Source organism: Onychomys torridus, chromosome 10, assembly GCF_903995425.1.
Source record: "Onychomys torridus chromosome 10, mOncTor1.1, whole genome shotgun sequence".
Lineage (NCBI taxonomy): Eukaryota > Metazoa > Chordata > Mammalia > Rodentia > Cricetidae > Onychomys > Onychomys torridus.
The window spans coordinates 92,927,433-92,943,957 of record NC_050452.1 but is presented as its reverse complement, the minus strand read 5'-3'; the positions used below and the strand labels follow the sequence as shown (position 1 = coordinate 92,943,957).

The window sequence follows — 16,525 nt, the reverse complement described above, 5'->3', positions numbered from 1 at the left end:
GGAGTCTGCCTCTGCAGAGGTAGGCTTTGAGGACTCACATATGCTCCAGTCATGTTCAGTGGCTCACACACTTCCTTTAGCCTGCAGGTCAAGATGTAAGAACTCTTAGCTCCTTCTCCAGCACCACGACTTGCTTCATGGTGCCTTGCTTCCCGTTAATACTACAATGACTAAAGGTTCATATTCTATTATTTGGAAAGCTGAGGCAGCAGGAAGTTGAATCAGCTGGTTACATCAAATCCACACTGGAAAAGAGGAGAGGATTGAATGCTGATGTTTAGTTTGCCTTCCCTTTTTATAGAGTCTAGTATCCCCTCTCAGGAAATGGTAGCACCTAAAATTAAGATAAGTCTTCCTCCTCAGTTAACATAATTAAGATAGTTCCTGATGGCATTTCCAGAGGCTCATCTTCTAGGTGTCTCTCGATTCTTCCAAGTGGACAATTAACAATGAATATCAGAGGTAAATGGATAAGGGTATAGAGATGAAGAATTATGGTTGTTGACATAAATACCTTCTCAATATCTTTATACTCCTTCATATCCTTCTCTTCAGAACTAGTGAATGTGGTATTTAACATGTCAAAAGGAACTTATAACTGTGAAGATCGTAATATATAGAGATTATACTAATTTATCTCAATAAGTTGAATAAGTCTTCAATAACATGTGTTTAAGAAACTATTTTCATGAAACATTCAATCAGTTGAAATAATGTAAAAGATTTGGGAGGCACCCAGGCAGTGAGACCCAGACCTGTCCTTAGTGCAAGAGCTGGCTGTTAGGAGCTTGGAGCATATGTGGGGACACTTTGCTCAGCCTGGAAGGAGGGGACTGGACCTGCCTGTACTGAATCTACCAGGTTGAGCTGAATCCCCCGTGGAGTCTTGGACCTGGAGGAGATGGGAATGGAGGGGAGGGGCTGGGGGGAAGGCGGGGACAGGAGGGGGGTGGACAGGAGAACCCATGGCTGATGTGTAAAATTAAAACACAAATATAATTTAAAAAAGATTTTATAGAATTTAAATAACAAAATAAGTAGTTAAAATAACTATGATTCATTTCTTATGAAAATATTATGCAATGTTAAATGATTTCTCATATGCAATGTTAAATGATTTCTCACAAATGTTACTTTTCTTTCATAGTTATAGATACATAATAAAGCATACAAATATATGTATTCTGAAAATAATAAGATATTTATTTTGGTATTTGTCAAGTATGTTTTTGAAAGCTTTTAATGTAATTTTCATGATTTCCTACTTTAAAAATCAGTACCTATTTTTCTCATTATAATAGATTAAATTTTATAAACCATACATCCTACAAAGATTTAAATTTTAAATAAATGCTCAAAAGTACATATTAGATGAAAATAAAACCAACTTGATTTTATGAAGAAGAATGGTATGCTACAATAATGGTATCTGAAAATTATTGGCCTATCCTGATTTAATCATCTCAAAATATGTTTTAAGAAGTTGGTTTCATATGATTTGTACAATGTTACTTATTCCTGTGAATACATTGTTATATGTCCTGACCTTGAAGAGATCAACTTAAAAGTGTGAAGAGTATAAGATGTAAAATTACTACAAAAATACAAAGTGAATGACTCATGTAGCTAGATAATTGTTCTGTTTTCTATAATCTCAAGGTTCTGAAATAAAACTAGTCAATACCAAAAGATATCAATTTAATCTATTTATTTTAAAGAGGATTACTGTATTAATTCTTTTTGAAAATAGTGATAAATTTCTTGAGCAATTCATTTGTTCAACAATTCTCATTCAACAAGCAGTTGATGATCCCCAATTATTGCCTAAATATTTAATACCAATTAATTCTAGTATTAAGTAATTTTATATTTTCTGTCTTAAGATAGATTATATTCAAACAAGATTCCGCACATTTGTTAGGAAATTATTAGTCTTTGAAGACAGCAAAATTTATTAGTCCTTTTATATGAGGAAATATGCCTGAACTCTTCTGGGAAACCTAATTTTCATATTGAACAACCTGGAAATCAGAGTTAGTTGAATCCAAATGTTTTTCACAGAAATGTCCTGCATATTTTTTGAAGTAAGATACATGCAAAACTGTTTTCCAAGTGCAAACAAAAATATAAAAATTTGTCATTCCTTGCTAACTAGATTCTTCAAAATATGTATTGAATGTGACCTTATAATAGTATGAAATCTAAATCATTTTTCTTCTTCTTTATTCCTCTCCAACACTAGAAAACATATTCCTGAAATCTTCTTCTTTTTTTTTAATGATATTTCGATTGTATGCTATTGAGTTGGCTAGTGGTTGGCAAGACATGGATTATTGCAGATGGGGTTGCTTAAAGGAAAATCAGCACTATGAACAGATAATCCAACCTCCAGGAAAGAAAGAACAGTCACTGTTAAAGTGATTACCAATGACTTAATCAATCACACCTAGAAATAGAATTGTGCTTCTGTGCACCCTCCAATAGCTGAGTTGAGAGATCTTGTACTTCTATCTAAGTGGGGTTTCCGAGATGTGGATAGATCTGGGAACAAGGGGTCCTGCTTTACTTTCATTCTTCTCACCTAATGGACTTCTCCATGTTACTTTTGGTGATAGATCTTTTAGCGAAGCTGGAAGTATAAATAGTTGCATGTATGAACTCTATGAATTGCTTTAACAACTCTTCAAACTGAAGAGAGGTCCTGTGTGCAGCCGTTTTTGGCAGGCTGTTATACATGTTGGCATACTCACTGTTTTACCCCTACCCACACGTTCCTTTTCAAACTCCCAAATGCTTCCAGCAGAGAAAAATTGTATGCAACATTGAACTTTAGACCTGTCAAAAAGAGCCATGATTTTTAGCACACTTAAGTAAACTCAGAGTAGTTCTGAAATGGAGTATAATCCAAAAGATTGCTGTAAGGGGAGAATGGTGAAGGAGATGGATACCAAGGCTCCATTATTCAAGAGTGGCACTCATCTTAACCATTTCACATAACATGCAATACTCTACAAATTCCACGTCTAAAACAAGAGTCTGGACATTTTTGACAACTAACATTTGGTGTTTCCTGCCATACTAGTTCTTTTTTTCATGCCTACATATGAGGTTGGGTATATACATAATTGGTCCAGCTCATGAAACACAGCCCAAGCCCAATTCCATATATTCAACCTGGCAAGTTATTATAAATCCCGGGGCACAGCATTCAACATAAAAATCTGTTTAAAATAACAAAATATCTGTGTTTGTTATTGAAAATAATATTTTTCATACAGTATATTCTTTTTTATTATATTTGTGTTTTAGTTTTACACATCAGCCATGGGTTCCCCTGTCCTCCCCCCCTCCCGCCACCACCCCAGCCTTCCCTCCATCCCCTGCCCTCCATTCCCATCTCCTCCAGGGCCAAGACTCCCCTGGGGATTCATTTAAACTTGGTGAATTCAGTACAGGCAGGTCCAGGCTGAGGAAAGTGTCCCTGTGTAAGCCCAAGTTTCCAATCCAGCTCATGCACTAAGGACAGGTCCGGGTCCCACTGCCTGGGTGCCTCCCAAACAGTTCAAGCTATTCAGTTGTCTCATTTACCCAGGGGCCTGATCCAGCTGGGGGCTCCACATTCACAATTCATGTGTTTTCATTCGATTGGCTATTTGTCCCTGTGCTTTTTCCAATCTTGGTCTCAACAATTCACACTCTTACAGTTCCTCCTCTTTCTCCACAATTGGACTCCTGGAGCTCCACCTGGGGCCTGGCTGAGGATCTCTGCATCCACTTCCATCAGTTATTGGATGAGAGTTCCAGCACGACTGTTAGTGTGTTTGGGCATCTGATCACCAGACTAGGTCAGATCAAGCTTTCTCTTGACCATTGCCAGCAATCTACAGAGGATGTATCATTGTGGATTTCTGGAGACCTCTCTAGCACTCTGCCTATTCCTGTTCTCATGTGGTCTTCATTTATTATAGTCTGTTATTTCTTGTTCTCCCTTCCCATTCTTGATCCAACTGTTCTTTGGCAGCTTCCAGCCGCCTCTCCACCTCTGCCTCTGGGACCACCTCCTCACAACCGGCTCCTAGGACCAGCCAGCACCATCTCTCTTTGGTTAGCTTCATACTGCATACCAGCCATGAGCTCCCACGTTCTTCAGAATTATTCCACCGAAGTGGAGGCTGCAGTGAACCACCTGGTCAACTTGCACCTGCGGGCCTCCTACACCTTTGGGCTACTATTTTGATCGGGATGACTTGGCTCTGGAGGGTGTAGGCCATTTCTTCCTCGAATTGGCCGAGAAGTGCGAGGGTGCCGAGTGGAGGCCACGCTCTATTCCAGGATGTGAAGAAGCCATCTCAAGATGAGTAGGGAAAATCCCAGGAGGCCATGGAAGCTACCTTGGCCTTGGAGAAGTGCCTGAACCAGGCCCTGTTAGATCTTCACTCCCTGACTTCTGCTTGCGCAGATCCTCACCTCTGTGACTTCCTGGAAAACCACTTCCTAGATGAGGAGGTGAAGCTCATCAAGAAGATGGGCAACCACCTGACCAACCTTTGCAGAGTGGCCGGGCCCCAGCCAAAACAGACTGGTGTGCCTTTGCCATCTCTGGGCAAGTACCTCTTCGAGAGGCTCACTCTCAAGCATGACTAGGAGGCCTCACCTTCCAAGGGGCTCCCTCTGCTCTGCACTAGCTGGCCTCAGGACCTTCAACTGAACCTCTAGGCAGCTTTTTAACCGCTCTGGAGACCCTCCCAAGTCTTGGGACCAAATGAAAATAAAGCATTTTGAAATAGCAAAATAATAATAATAATAATAATAATAATAATAATAATAATAATAAATAAAAAATAAATATTAATGAAAACATTTTTAAAATCCACAATGTATACTCTACAGTGCTGCTAACTTGTTTGGGAAGATCACTTTGATATATGCTTGGAATTCTTGCATTTGTTTTCTTTAATAGGTGAAAATTGCTTAAATATGTAAAACGAATTCTCTCAATTGAAAAGACAAGAACTGAGAAACACCTGTAACAAATGCACTGATAGGAAGTCCTGTCATGCTGTTAACCCTATTCATCATGCTTACAGTCTCAGCCTACTGAGTGACCACATTGTGGAGGTACTGAGAGATGGATTTGGGCCACCCCATTTATCACCTGGCTTCTGCATGTCCTCATTTATACTGAGGTTGGGAAAATTTATGTTTGTTTTCTTTGTACTTTGTCAAAAGTATTCTGATTCTCATAAATACATTTAGATTAATGTCTATAGAGAATATATATATATATATATATATATATAGAGAGAGAGAGAGAGAGAGAGACAGAAACAGAAATATCCTTTTGTTCTGATATTTTGGTGATGTTATATATCTCTGCCTTGTCTTTAATGAACGTGCTATAGCTTTGAGAACTAGAACCCAAAGGAACTGAGAGATAACTCATTATTTTCTATTGATGCAGCTGAAAACAAACTTTAGTTTGTTTGTCATTAAGTAGTCTTGTTATACAGGTTAATAAATGTCTTAACTGTGTAGTCATTCTTCCCATCAGTAAGAATCTCTTGCTGATCACCCTTCCTACTTGCTGTATTCGGACAAAACTCTTCTATCTTCAACATCTGTGAACACTGACTATGGTGTTTGAGACTCTCACTACTTTATCCATTATTTGCAAGTAAGTTCTAATACACATCAATCTTGTTCTACAAAAGAGAGAAAACGCTTTCTTTAAAGGCACCAGTAGCTCTCCTTTTACACTGTTCATTACCTGATAGAAGAACATATTCTTTGAGACATTCAAATGAAGAAAAGTTAAAATTATAGTTTTATGTAATAAATCCTTTTAGCATGGCACTGAACTGAGATTATTTTTGTCTCAGTCCTGAATTCCTTCCCACAATATGTTTTGCCTTCCGTTCCACTTTAGATCCAATTTTGTTGGCTTATTCATTTGTTTACTTGTGTTTTCCACCACATTCAAGATTAGAGGAGCCAACCAACCAATATATGATCTCCTCAGACCTATTAAATTTTATGTACAAAGCAATGATGCACATATTTCACTCTAGTGCATTTATATATGTCACTCCTGCTCTTTATTAACCCAACTACTCTGTCCAGCTCCCCACTCCCTGCCCCCTTTTATTACTTTCTTAGTCTGGAATTCAAAGCCCTGTGGTTGCTAATCCTATTCTTCCTGTAACATTGCCTGGTGGCAAAGGCTGAGATTTGATTCTTGCTTTGAATCCAGAGAACCTTAGGGATGTGAGGGAGGATATTCTTAAGTACAACTATCACTATCTGACATATGTGTATTTGTTGAGGAACTGGCAGTTTTATCTAAGAATTCAGTCTTCTATGGTAAAGTATTAAAGTTCATGGTTTTCAAAAGCATCCAACAAGATCTTCCTACACAAGGAGTCAGAGTTTAACAGGCTTTATCAGACCTGAGACTTTCATGAAAAATCTGTCAAAACATCCTTTCTGCTTCATCTTCAACAACAACCTGAAAATCATTCCCTGTGGGAAATTCTCAGTGTGTACAATACAGGAATGTCTTCAGGTCTTCTCACAATAAAAGTTTGGCTTTCATAAAACCAGTTTTCAAATAATTTGCTGACTTTGTTCCTACTTGCCTTGATCTTTCCATTTTTTTTTCTTGAATGTATCAATGGTACTTAACAAAAATCTTGCAACCTACACACAAAATTGTATCTATCATTTCTGCTATTTTTCAAAGGTATGAAATTTTGCTTATTCCAGCACAATGCTTTCTTCCTGAATCCCATCCAATTTTCAAGATGCAGAAGTTTTAATGACTGTTTTGAAAATGAATGTCAGCACTAAAACCCTTCACTTACAAGCAAAACATAATTTTGTCACCTTGTGGGAAAATAATTCAGACCAAGTATCTCTTCTTGAGTGTTTATTTCTTTAAATATCTTCTAAAATAAATATAAAATGAGTTTGCATTTTTCTAAGGCAGATTCTGATATAGAAATTAAATTACATATTCCTAATTCTTGAGTAACTCAAAAATATTTCTGTGGGGGAAGTTGATATGATACAGAGAAGAAACTACTAAAGATGAGTTATTTAGTCAGTTATGGAGGCAATGAATTTAGACCTGTAGGAAATAGAGATTTCACTACTCTTGTTATTGCAGCCAAACAAAAGAAAAAAATTGGCAGCATGCCTCATAAGACAGCATTGAAATATTTTTTATTAATGTGTTAATAAAACCACAGGGCTCCAGTAATACTAATTACATTACTATGCTCTCTTCTTTCATTAACATTGATACAATGCCAAGTTGATTTCATAAAGTACAACATTGTCACTCAAAGATGAATTGTAATTTAATGTTCAAAGGTGCTAGATGCTGAGAGTAGTCAGTCCCTATTAAAAAATATTGATATGCATCTGCGCTGACCACGTTTTAAGAAGGAAAGTTCATCTCTGACATTGTTTGAGAACTTTATTCATTAGAACTGTGTTTGCTTCATTTCTACTCCCTCCCCTCCTACCTCACTCTTGTTCAAATTCAGAATATGTCAGGTGATATCTGAGTAGCCTATCAGGAAGCTTACCTGAGGTATAACCCTCAAAGTTCTGTCCTTAGTGATCCATTTTTGCAGATGAACCCAAATCCTGAAGGTTCCACAACTCTTCCAAGCATTTTCACCAGAGGGAGCAAGTATTTAAGCATAGGAATTAATTTGTCATGTGTTTTGTACATAAAATAAAATAAAATGCAACTTCATTTTCTGAGTTCAAATAAGTCAGCAGAGCCTGGTACATTCAATTGCATTCCCTGATCTCAGCCTGGTGCCCAGCCATGGATCTCTGCATCTTCCTCCATCAGTCACTGGAAAAGGCTCCATGATTACAGCCAGGTTATTTGCTAGGCTGGTCACCAGAGTAGACTGGTCCAGGCACCCTCTGGACCACTGCCAGCAGACCAAGGTGGGGTCAACTTTGTGGATTCCTGAGAGCCTCCCCAGCACCCTGCCTCTTCCTATTCCCCCAATGTCCTCATCTGTCATGGTATCTTCCTCCCTGACCTCCCACTCTGTCCCTGTTCCAGCTTGATCCTCGCATTTCCCTATGTTCCCATCTTACAATCCTCACACTCTGTCATCCCCACCCCCAGTCTACTCATGTAGATCTCATCCACTTCTCCTTCACAAGATAATCCACGTGTCCCTCCTAGGGTCTTTTCCTGTAAGCTAGCCTCTCAGGAGTTGTAGGTTGCAGTCAGTCCATCCCTTACCTCACATTTAGTATCCACTTATCAGTGAGTACACACTATGTTTGTCCTTCTGAGTCTGGGTTACCTCACTCAAGATGATATTTTTTAGCTCCATCCATTTACCTGCAAATTTGATGATATCATTGTTTTTTACTGATGAGTGGTACTCCATTGTGTATATGTGCCACATTTTCTTTATCCATTCTTCAGTTAGGGGCATCTAGGTTGTTTCCAGGTTCTTGCTATTACAAATAATGCTGCTATGAACATAGTTGAGCATGTGTCTTTGTGGTAAGATTGAACATTCCTTGGGTATATGCCTAAGAGTGGTATAACTGGTTCTTGAGGAAGACTTATTCCCAATTTTCTGAGAAACTGCTATATTGATTTCCAGAGTGGCTGTATAAGCTTGCATTCCCACCAGCAGTGGAGGAGAGTTCTCCTTGCTCCACATCCTCTCCAGCATAAGCTGTCTTCTGTGTTTTTGATCTTAGCCATTCTGACAGGTGTAAGGTGGTATCTCAAAATTATTTTGATTTGCATTTCCCTGATGACTAAGGATGTTGAGCAATTCCTTAAATGCCTTTCAGCCATTTGAGCTTCTTCTGTTGAGAATTCTCTGTTAAGCTCTGTAGCTCATTTTTTTTAATTTGATTGTTCAGTATTTGATGTCTAGCTATTTGAGTTCTTTATATATTTTGGAGATCAGCCCTCTGTCAGATGTTGGGTTGGTGAAGATCTTTTCCTATTCTGTAGGCTGTTGTTTTGTCTTATTGACCATTTCCTTTGCTCTACAAAAGCTTCTCAGTTCAGGAGTTCCCATTTATTAATTGTTGCTCTCAGTGTCTGTTTTAAAATCTTTTTATTTGTCCTGGATCTTGCTCTGTAGACCAGGTTGGCCTCACAGAGATCTGCCCAGCTCTGCCTCTCCAGTGCTTGGATTAAAGACATGTGCCCGCTGAACATATGTTAGCACATTCTTATGTCTCATTCCCTTCAGTCATTATAATTTTGCCTTGATGGCATATGGGTGGTTTTCAAAAACAGCAATGTGACTTTTATTAGAAAACTTTAATGGCTCTTCAACATTAGATAATAAATATTTCTTTATGTGAATTCAATGTTTTGTATTCTCTGGCTTCTGTATAACTTATTTCTTTCTCAAGTACATATCCTTGGGTTCACTCCAATCAAACCAAAGTAAACCTCTATTTATTTTCAAAGAATCCCACTACTTTTGTTCATTGAGTCTTTGCATGTCCTATTCTAATCCCTTATATTCTTGGTATGTATTCTCCAAAACCATTTCTTCAACAACAACAGTCTAATCTATAGTCCCAATGTCCATCTTCCTTCAAACAAAAACATGGTCACGTCTATCACAGCAATTTCCTAGTCCCTAGTAGTTATGGCTTCAAATGATATGAAGAAACACGATGTACATGATAACTCTTATAAAGGAAATCATTTAATTGGGGTGGTGGCTTACAGTTTCAGAGTTTTATTCCATTATTATCATGGAAAAGAGAATGTGAGTGTGCAGGCAGACATGGTGCTGGAGAAGAAACTGCTACATGTTGATATACAGGCAACAGGAAGTGAACTAAGTGTTGTAATAATCAAAGCTTGAAAAAGAGGGACCTCACCTCAAAGCTGCCCCCTCCAAAGTGACACACTTCCTCTAAGAAGGCCTCAACTACTTCAAAAGAAGGCTATAACTCCTAATAGTGCCACTCTCTTTGGGGTGTCTTTTCCTTTCAAACTACCATGACACATGAGAGGTATAGCTGAGTCTTGAGGTGGATTGATTCCCAATTTTCTGCAAAGCAGCCATATTGATATCCAAGGTGTCTACACAAGTTTGCACTCCAATCAGCAGTGAAGGAGTATTCTCCTTGCTCCACATCCTCTCCAGCAAGAGCTATAACTTGTGATTTTGATCTTAGCCATTCTGACATGTGTACGATCAATCTCTGTGTCATTTTGATTTGCATTGTCCTGATGGTTAAGAATGTTGAAAATTTTTAAGTGGTTCTTTGCCTTATGAGAGAGCCCATTGTTGAGAACTCTCTGTTTAGATCTGTACCCCATTTTTATTTGTTTTTATTTGAACTTGATTTCTTTTTGGAAAGTGCTAAGTATTGAGAAATTGTCCATTTCTTTGATATTTTCCAATTTTGTGGAGTAAAGGTTTTTAAATTATAACTTTGGCTTAATTTGGTGTTATGGTCTTTTGTTATGTCCCCCTTTTTGGTTATGACTTTGTTAATTTGGATATTATTTCTGTGTCTCTTAGTTAATTAGGTTTGTCTATTTTGCTGATTTTTCAAAAAAAAAAAACCCAACTCTTTGTTTCATTGATTCTTTTTATCATTCTGTTTGCTTCTATTTTAGTGATTTTAATCATCAGTTTTATTATTTTCTGCTATATAATCAATCCCCTTGGGTGTATTTGCTTCTGCTTGCTCTATAGCATTCCATGGTGCTGTTAAGTTCCTAGCATGAGATCTCTCCAATTTTTTTCTGTAGAAACTGCTATGAAATTTTCTCTTAGCATTGATTTCATTATGTCCCAAAAGATTAGGTATGTGTTTTTCATCTATGGTGATTGAAAATTTTGTGGGGTTTAACAGTCTGAATTATTTTTCATTGAATTCTAGGCAGTCTTTAATTTCTTTCTTTATGTCTGCCTTGACCCAATAGTTGTTCAGTTTCCATGAGTTTTAGGGGTTCTTTTATTTTTCTTATTGTTGAAATCCAGCTTAATCCTTGGTGGTCTGACAGAATAAGAGGTTATTTCAATTTTCGTGTGTCTGCTGAGATTTGCTTTTGTGACCAAGTACGTTGTAAATTTTGGAGAAAGTTCCCTGAGGTACAGAGAACAAAGTTTACTTTTTTGTATTTGGGTAAAATGTTCTGTGGATATTTGGTAGTTCTATTTGTTTCAAAATGTCTGGTAACTCCATTATTTCTCTGTTTAGTTTCTTGTCTAATGGACATTCCAATGGTGACAATGGGATATTCAATTCCCCCCTTATTAATGTGTTGAGGTTTAATATATGGTTTAAGTTTTAGTAAAGTTTCTTTTACAAATTGCATTCTGGTCATAGATGTTAAGAATGGAAATGCTGTCTTGTGTTTTTTGGTTTTTTTTTTTTTTTTTTTTGGTTTTTGTTGTTGTTGTTGTTGTTGATGATGATGATGACTATGAAGTGTCCTCTATATTTTTGATCACTTGTGAATTGAAGACTATTATGTTTGATATCAGGCACAAGAACAGGTTTTCTTCCTTGGTTAATTTTCTTGGAAATTTTTTTTTTACAAGCTTTTGCTCTGAGGTAATGTCTATCTGTCATGTTGAGATGTGTTTCTTATAGGCAGCAGAAGAATGAATCCTGTTTTTTCAACCATTCTGTTAGCATGTCTTTTTATTAGGGGTTTGAGTCCATTGATAATGAAATATTTAAATGATATCAATGATCAATAATTGTTAAATCCTGTTATTTTGTTATTTATGGTGGTCCTGGGTCTGTGTGTGTGTGTGTGTGTGTGTGTGTGTGTGCAGCATGAATCTTAAAAGTTCTTATTAATAAAAACAAACCTGGAGCCAGGTATTGGGGTAAATGGTGGAAGATCAGAGAAGCAGAACAAGCCACAGCTTCCTCACCTCAACAGTTCCTCAGCTGGTCTTGTGTCCACAGATTAGAAGCCTCTGAGTCCTCATCCAGAATGAATCTCAGCTGAACTGCTTCTCGAAAGCCTGAAAACTTAACCAGCTAAAAGCTTCTAGTTCTGGTCTTCATACCTTATATACCTTTGTGCTTTCTGCCATCACTCCCTAAGATTAAAGGCTCAATTTCTGGGATTAAAGGCATGAGCCACCATGCTGGATCCTTGAACACACAGAGATCCAGGTGGATCTTGGATCTCTGCCTCTGGAATGGTAGGATTAAAGGCATGTGCTACCACTGCCTAACTTCTATGTTAATATTGTGGCTGTTCTCTTCTCTGACCCCAGATACATTTATTAGCATGCACAATATTTCAGGGAACACAATACCACTGTGTGTGTGTGTGTGTGTGTGTGTGTGTGTGTGTGTGTGTGCTTCCCTTCTTTTGCTGCTGTTAGATTATTTAATTCTTGTGTTTTCTTATGTGTAGTTAAACTTCTTGGGTTGGGGTTTTCCTTTAAGTACCTTCTGTAGAAATGGATTTGTGTGGATGGTCTCTTAAAGTCTGCAAGACAACTGTCTAGGACATTCTTGCTTTTAAAACTTCTATTGTGAAGTTGTGTGTAACTATGATAGGTCTGCCTTTATGTTTTTCTTGGCCCTTTCCTCTTTTAGTTTTAATAGCCTTTCTTTGTACTGCATGTTTAGTGTTTGTGATTATTATATGGCAATTGGACTTGCTTTGCTGGTTGAATTTTTTGGTTTGTTGTATGTTTCTTGTATCTATATAGGCATCTCCTTCTTTAGGCAAGGAAATTTTTCTTCTATGATTTTGCTTCTAATATCTTCCAAACTCTTGAGGTGGGATATCTCTCCTTCTATTCACATTACTCTTGATTTTGGTCTTCTCTTAGTGTCCCAGATTTCCTTGATGATTTATGTTAGCAATTTTATAGATTTAACACTTTGATGACTAATGTGTCTATTTCTTCTATCATATTTTCAAAGCCTGAGAGTCTTTTTCATCTCTTGTATTCTGTTGTTGATGATTGCATCTGTAGTTTTGGCTTGCTTTTCTATATTTTCCATTTCCAGAATTCCCTCAGCTTTTTTTTTTTTGTTTTCTTCTACTCTCATTTTTGGGTCTTGAAGATTTTTATCCCCTTCTTTCAAAAGATTTTTTTCTTGACTTTCTTTAAGGGATTCATTCATTTCTTCCCATTGTTTGTAATTTCCTGGCTTTCTTTAAGGGATCTATTCCTCACCTCTTTTGAGGCCTCTATCATCTTCATGAGGTTGGTTTTAAGGTCATTTTCTTACACTTCAGTTATTTTGAAATATTCAGGTCTTGCTTTAGTATGATAACTGGAGTCTAGTGGTGACATTTTGCCTTGGTTATTGTTGGTTGTGTTTTACACTGGCATCTAGTCATCTGGGTCTGGGGTGAATTTAGGTCTAGGTGCCAATTTCTGAGTCTATCATTGTTTGATGGATGTTTTTATCTTTCCCTTTGTTTCTGTTTCCTCTTTAATCATCTCTACTTTATGGTCTGGATTTTTTGACAACTGGGGTGACCTCTGATACAACAGGGAGTAGCTATCTAATTTTGGGGCTGGACTTCTTGAGGCTAGAGTGGCCTTTGGTCCAACATGGGGTCTCTGTCCCACTTGTGGGGTAAGATGTGGGTGATGAAGAGGAGGTAAAGGACTGGGGATAGTGTAGGGGGTGATGCCAAGAGAGTGGGGGGATCTACAGGTAGACTGTGTTTTTAGAGTCCTGGAGGCTATTTTGTTCTTTGTTCAAGCAGGGAGTCTCTGCCAGAATTGATAACTGGAATTTCAGTGACTATCATAGCTTCTGGTCCAACTGTGAATCTCTGCCTGAGTTGGCCAACCTATTCTTTTGATTGGTGTGGTCTGTTTTCAGACTAATTTGTCCTACATCTGTTCTGAGCAGTGCATGTCAGCATAGGTAAGGGTAGGGGAATGGAATCAGGGGTTAAGTGGTGGAGCAGAAAGAGTAAGAGTCAGTTTGTTCCTTGGAATCCAAACCAAGGGCATGGGAGAGTTCTGAAGGTAGGTAGACCTCCTAGCTGTTCTGACTCTTTTTAGGCAATTTTGTAGGAATATTGTTCAATTGACAATTGAGGTCAGAAGGAATAACCTAATGTAGGTGGTACCATCCTGAGGTATGTGTTCCTGGAATGTTTAGGAAAGCAGGCTGATCAAGCAATGAGGAACAATCGAATAAGAAGCACCAGTCTATGGTGTCTACTGTAGTTCCTCAGTTTCTTGCCTTGAATCCCTGATCTGACTTTACTCAGTGATGAAGTATTCAGTTATATGAAATAAACCCTTTCCTCTTAAAGTTGGTTTTGATCAGTGTTTTATTACATCAACAGAAACTTAACTAGAGCACCTTCTTAATAAGAAAATAATAGCCAAAATTAATGTAATGCTCTTTGATTATGAAACTGTACAAAAATGAGTTGTTTATATTCATTACTCATTGTTTATATTTGAGATTTTTCTAATAGGCTGACATTGTAACTTTGAGTCAGTCTTCACCATGATTTCATAACCATATTTTTTATTAAGATGATTATTTCTAATTCTGAAGGGAAAAGATCACAAATGTATTGTTGAGCCTAATTTAGTAGAGGTTTTAGCCTAGAAATTCACTCTGAAAATGATTTTAAAGAAGTTGGACAACATTATATATAATACTTTAATATCACAAATTTATCTCATAAAATTTATAGTTTTTATTGTAAATAGCTATATCACTGCAAATAAATTATTTTTTATTTATTCTTATATTCAGTTCTTTAATTGGGAACAGTGATTCTATTTTGTTTCAGTAGAAAGGCTTCTTAAACCAAATACTATGATTTTAATAATATACATTTTCTTTTGGTGAGAGTAATAAAAAGAAAATAATTATCAGTGACAATTAACACTTTCTATGATAATATAATATGAAAAACAAAGAAATCTATTAGCATATTCTATTTGGCCATAGTTCTTTGTCACACATTTTGAAGTCTGATCATTTTTTCCAAGTATTTAAGTCATTTAAATGTGTGTGTGTGTGTGTGTGTGTGTTTGTGTGTGCATCAGAAGAAAACATGTATGACTTGGTTCACATATTCCAAAGTCTAGGTTCTGGGTCAAAGGCTGTTCATCAGATCTGCCTGAAATGCTTGTACCCATTGAGCCATCTCTCCAGCCCAAAGACTGGTTCTTCAATAGAAATGATTATATTGTTATTACCCATTGAAGAAAACATGCGTAATTTTAGTCAAAATTTTGAAAATGTATACTTTTTAAATTTTTCTTCCTGGCATCTGTTAAGTAACTGCATCTCTATTTATCATTCAATCATCTTCCTTTTATTCATTAAATAGGTGGCTAATCAAACTGGACTTTCTCTGAGGCTGCAATTTCATGAAACTAATGGACAGGAACAGCCTCTGCTTTTCTGCTCTGTAAAAAGCAAACAAAGGGAAGAGAAGCTGACAGAATTTCCAAAATGTTAATCAAGCCACAATTGCAAAGTTGATAAGCAAGAGGCAGTGTCACTGCTGGTAAGCTGACACAATGCCTCCAGATCTTGATGGAAATCACTCTGAGTCCATGCAAGTTGCAGAGGGTGATGTCTGACAGTTGTTTGTACAAGTAACTAAGGCAGTCATCTGAAAGGATGTGAACATATTAAAGACTTAGGAACAAGCAGTCCACTAGGAAAAGTGATGGGCATCTAATTTTCCCTGCAACAAATGAAATCACATCACCTTACATTTATATTCTCTTACATTTCAAAATGAGTAAATTGAGTAATAGTTTGGTTGTTTATTATTGCCCAAAATCAGAAACTTCTGTTTCATTTACTGAACCCTATAAAAGCTAAAATTTGAACAGGAATTTATACATGATAGGCAAGAAACTTTTAGAATTAGGTGAAAATTTATGACGTTATTGTATTTGATTGCTAATTCAGTAAACAGAAACTTTGTCATTATTTCACTTGGACTTAATGTATAATAAAAATAACTAGTGAAAAGCTAGCTATACTTAATAGTGTTGAAAACATATAGCATGGTAATGCATAATTATAATCTACATATATATTCTCTTCATTGTGCAAGTGATCACAGTTTGAATATTAAAATTCTATTATAATTTTGTAATTACATGTCTGTAATCCCATTACTTTCGAGGCAGAGCTCTGAGGGTTACATGAGATTGTGGCCAGCCTGGGCTAAGTGTCTTACTTCTTTGTACCCACTGAGCACAAATAATGTGTTCTGAGAAGAGAGGAGGCTGAAATGAAAGGACAGAGACCAGTAAATGAACTGTCACATGTCATGAAAGTAAACGTTGGATTATTTGTGATTATGTAGCAAACAATGGAAGAAAAAGAATCCATGAAGGAAAATGCTTTTTTTATGCAAAATAGCAGGTTTCTAAAGTGAAGAGTGTCCATATGGAAGGTGTATGCTTATGTATAGTATGCATTGATAGTTGATGTAGTGATAGATGGAAAACATAGGTGTGGGCACTCTGAGAATGTCTATATGGTGATGTCATAGTAAGATGTAAAT

The 16,525-nt window shown here is 37.0% G+C and overlaps 1 pseudogene; it reads left to right on the top strand.

Annotated features, from left to right (window-relative positions):
- The first annotated feature begins 4,129 nt into the window (after positions 1-4,129).
- On the top strand, positions 4,130-4,644 carry LOC118591850 (annotated as a pseudogene).
- Positions 4,645-16,525: the final 11,881 nt, after the last annotated feature.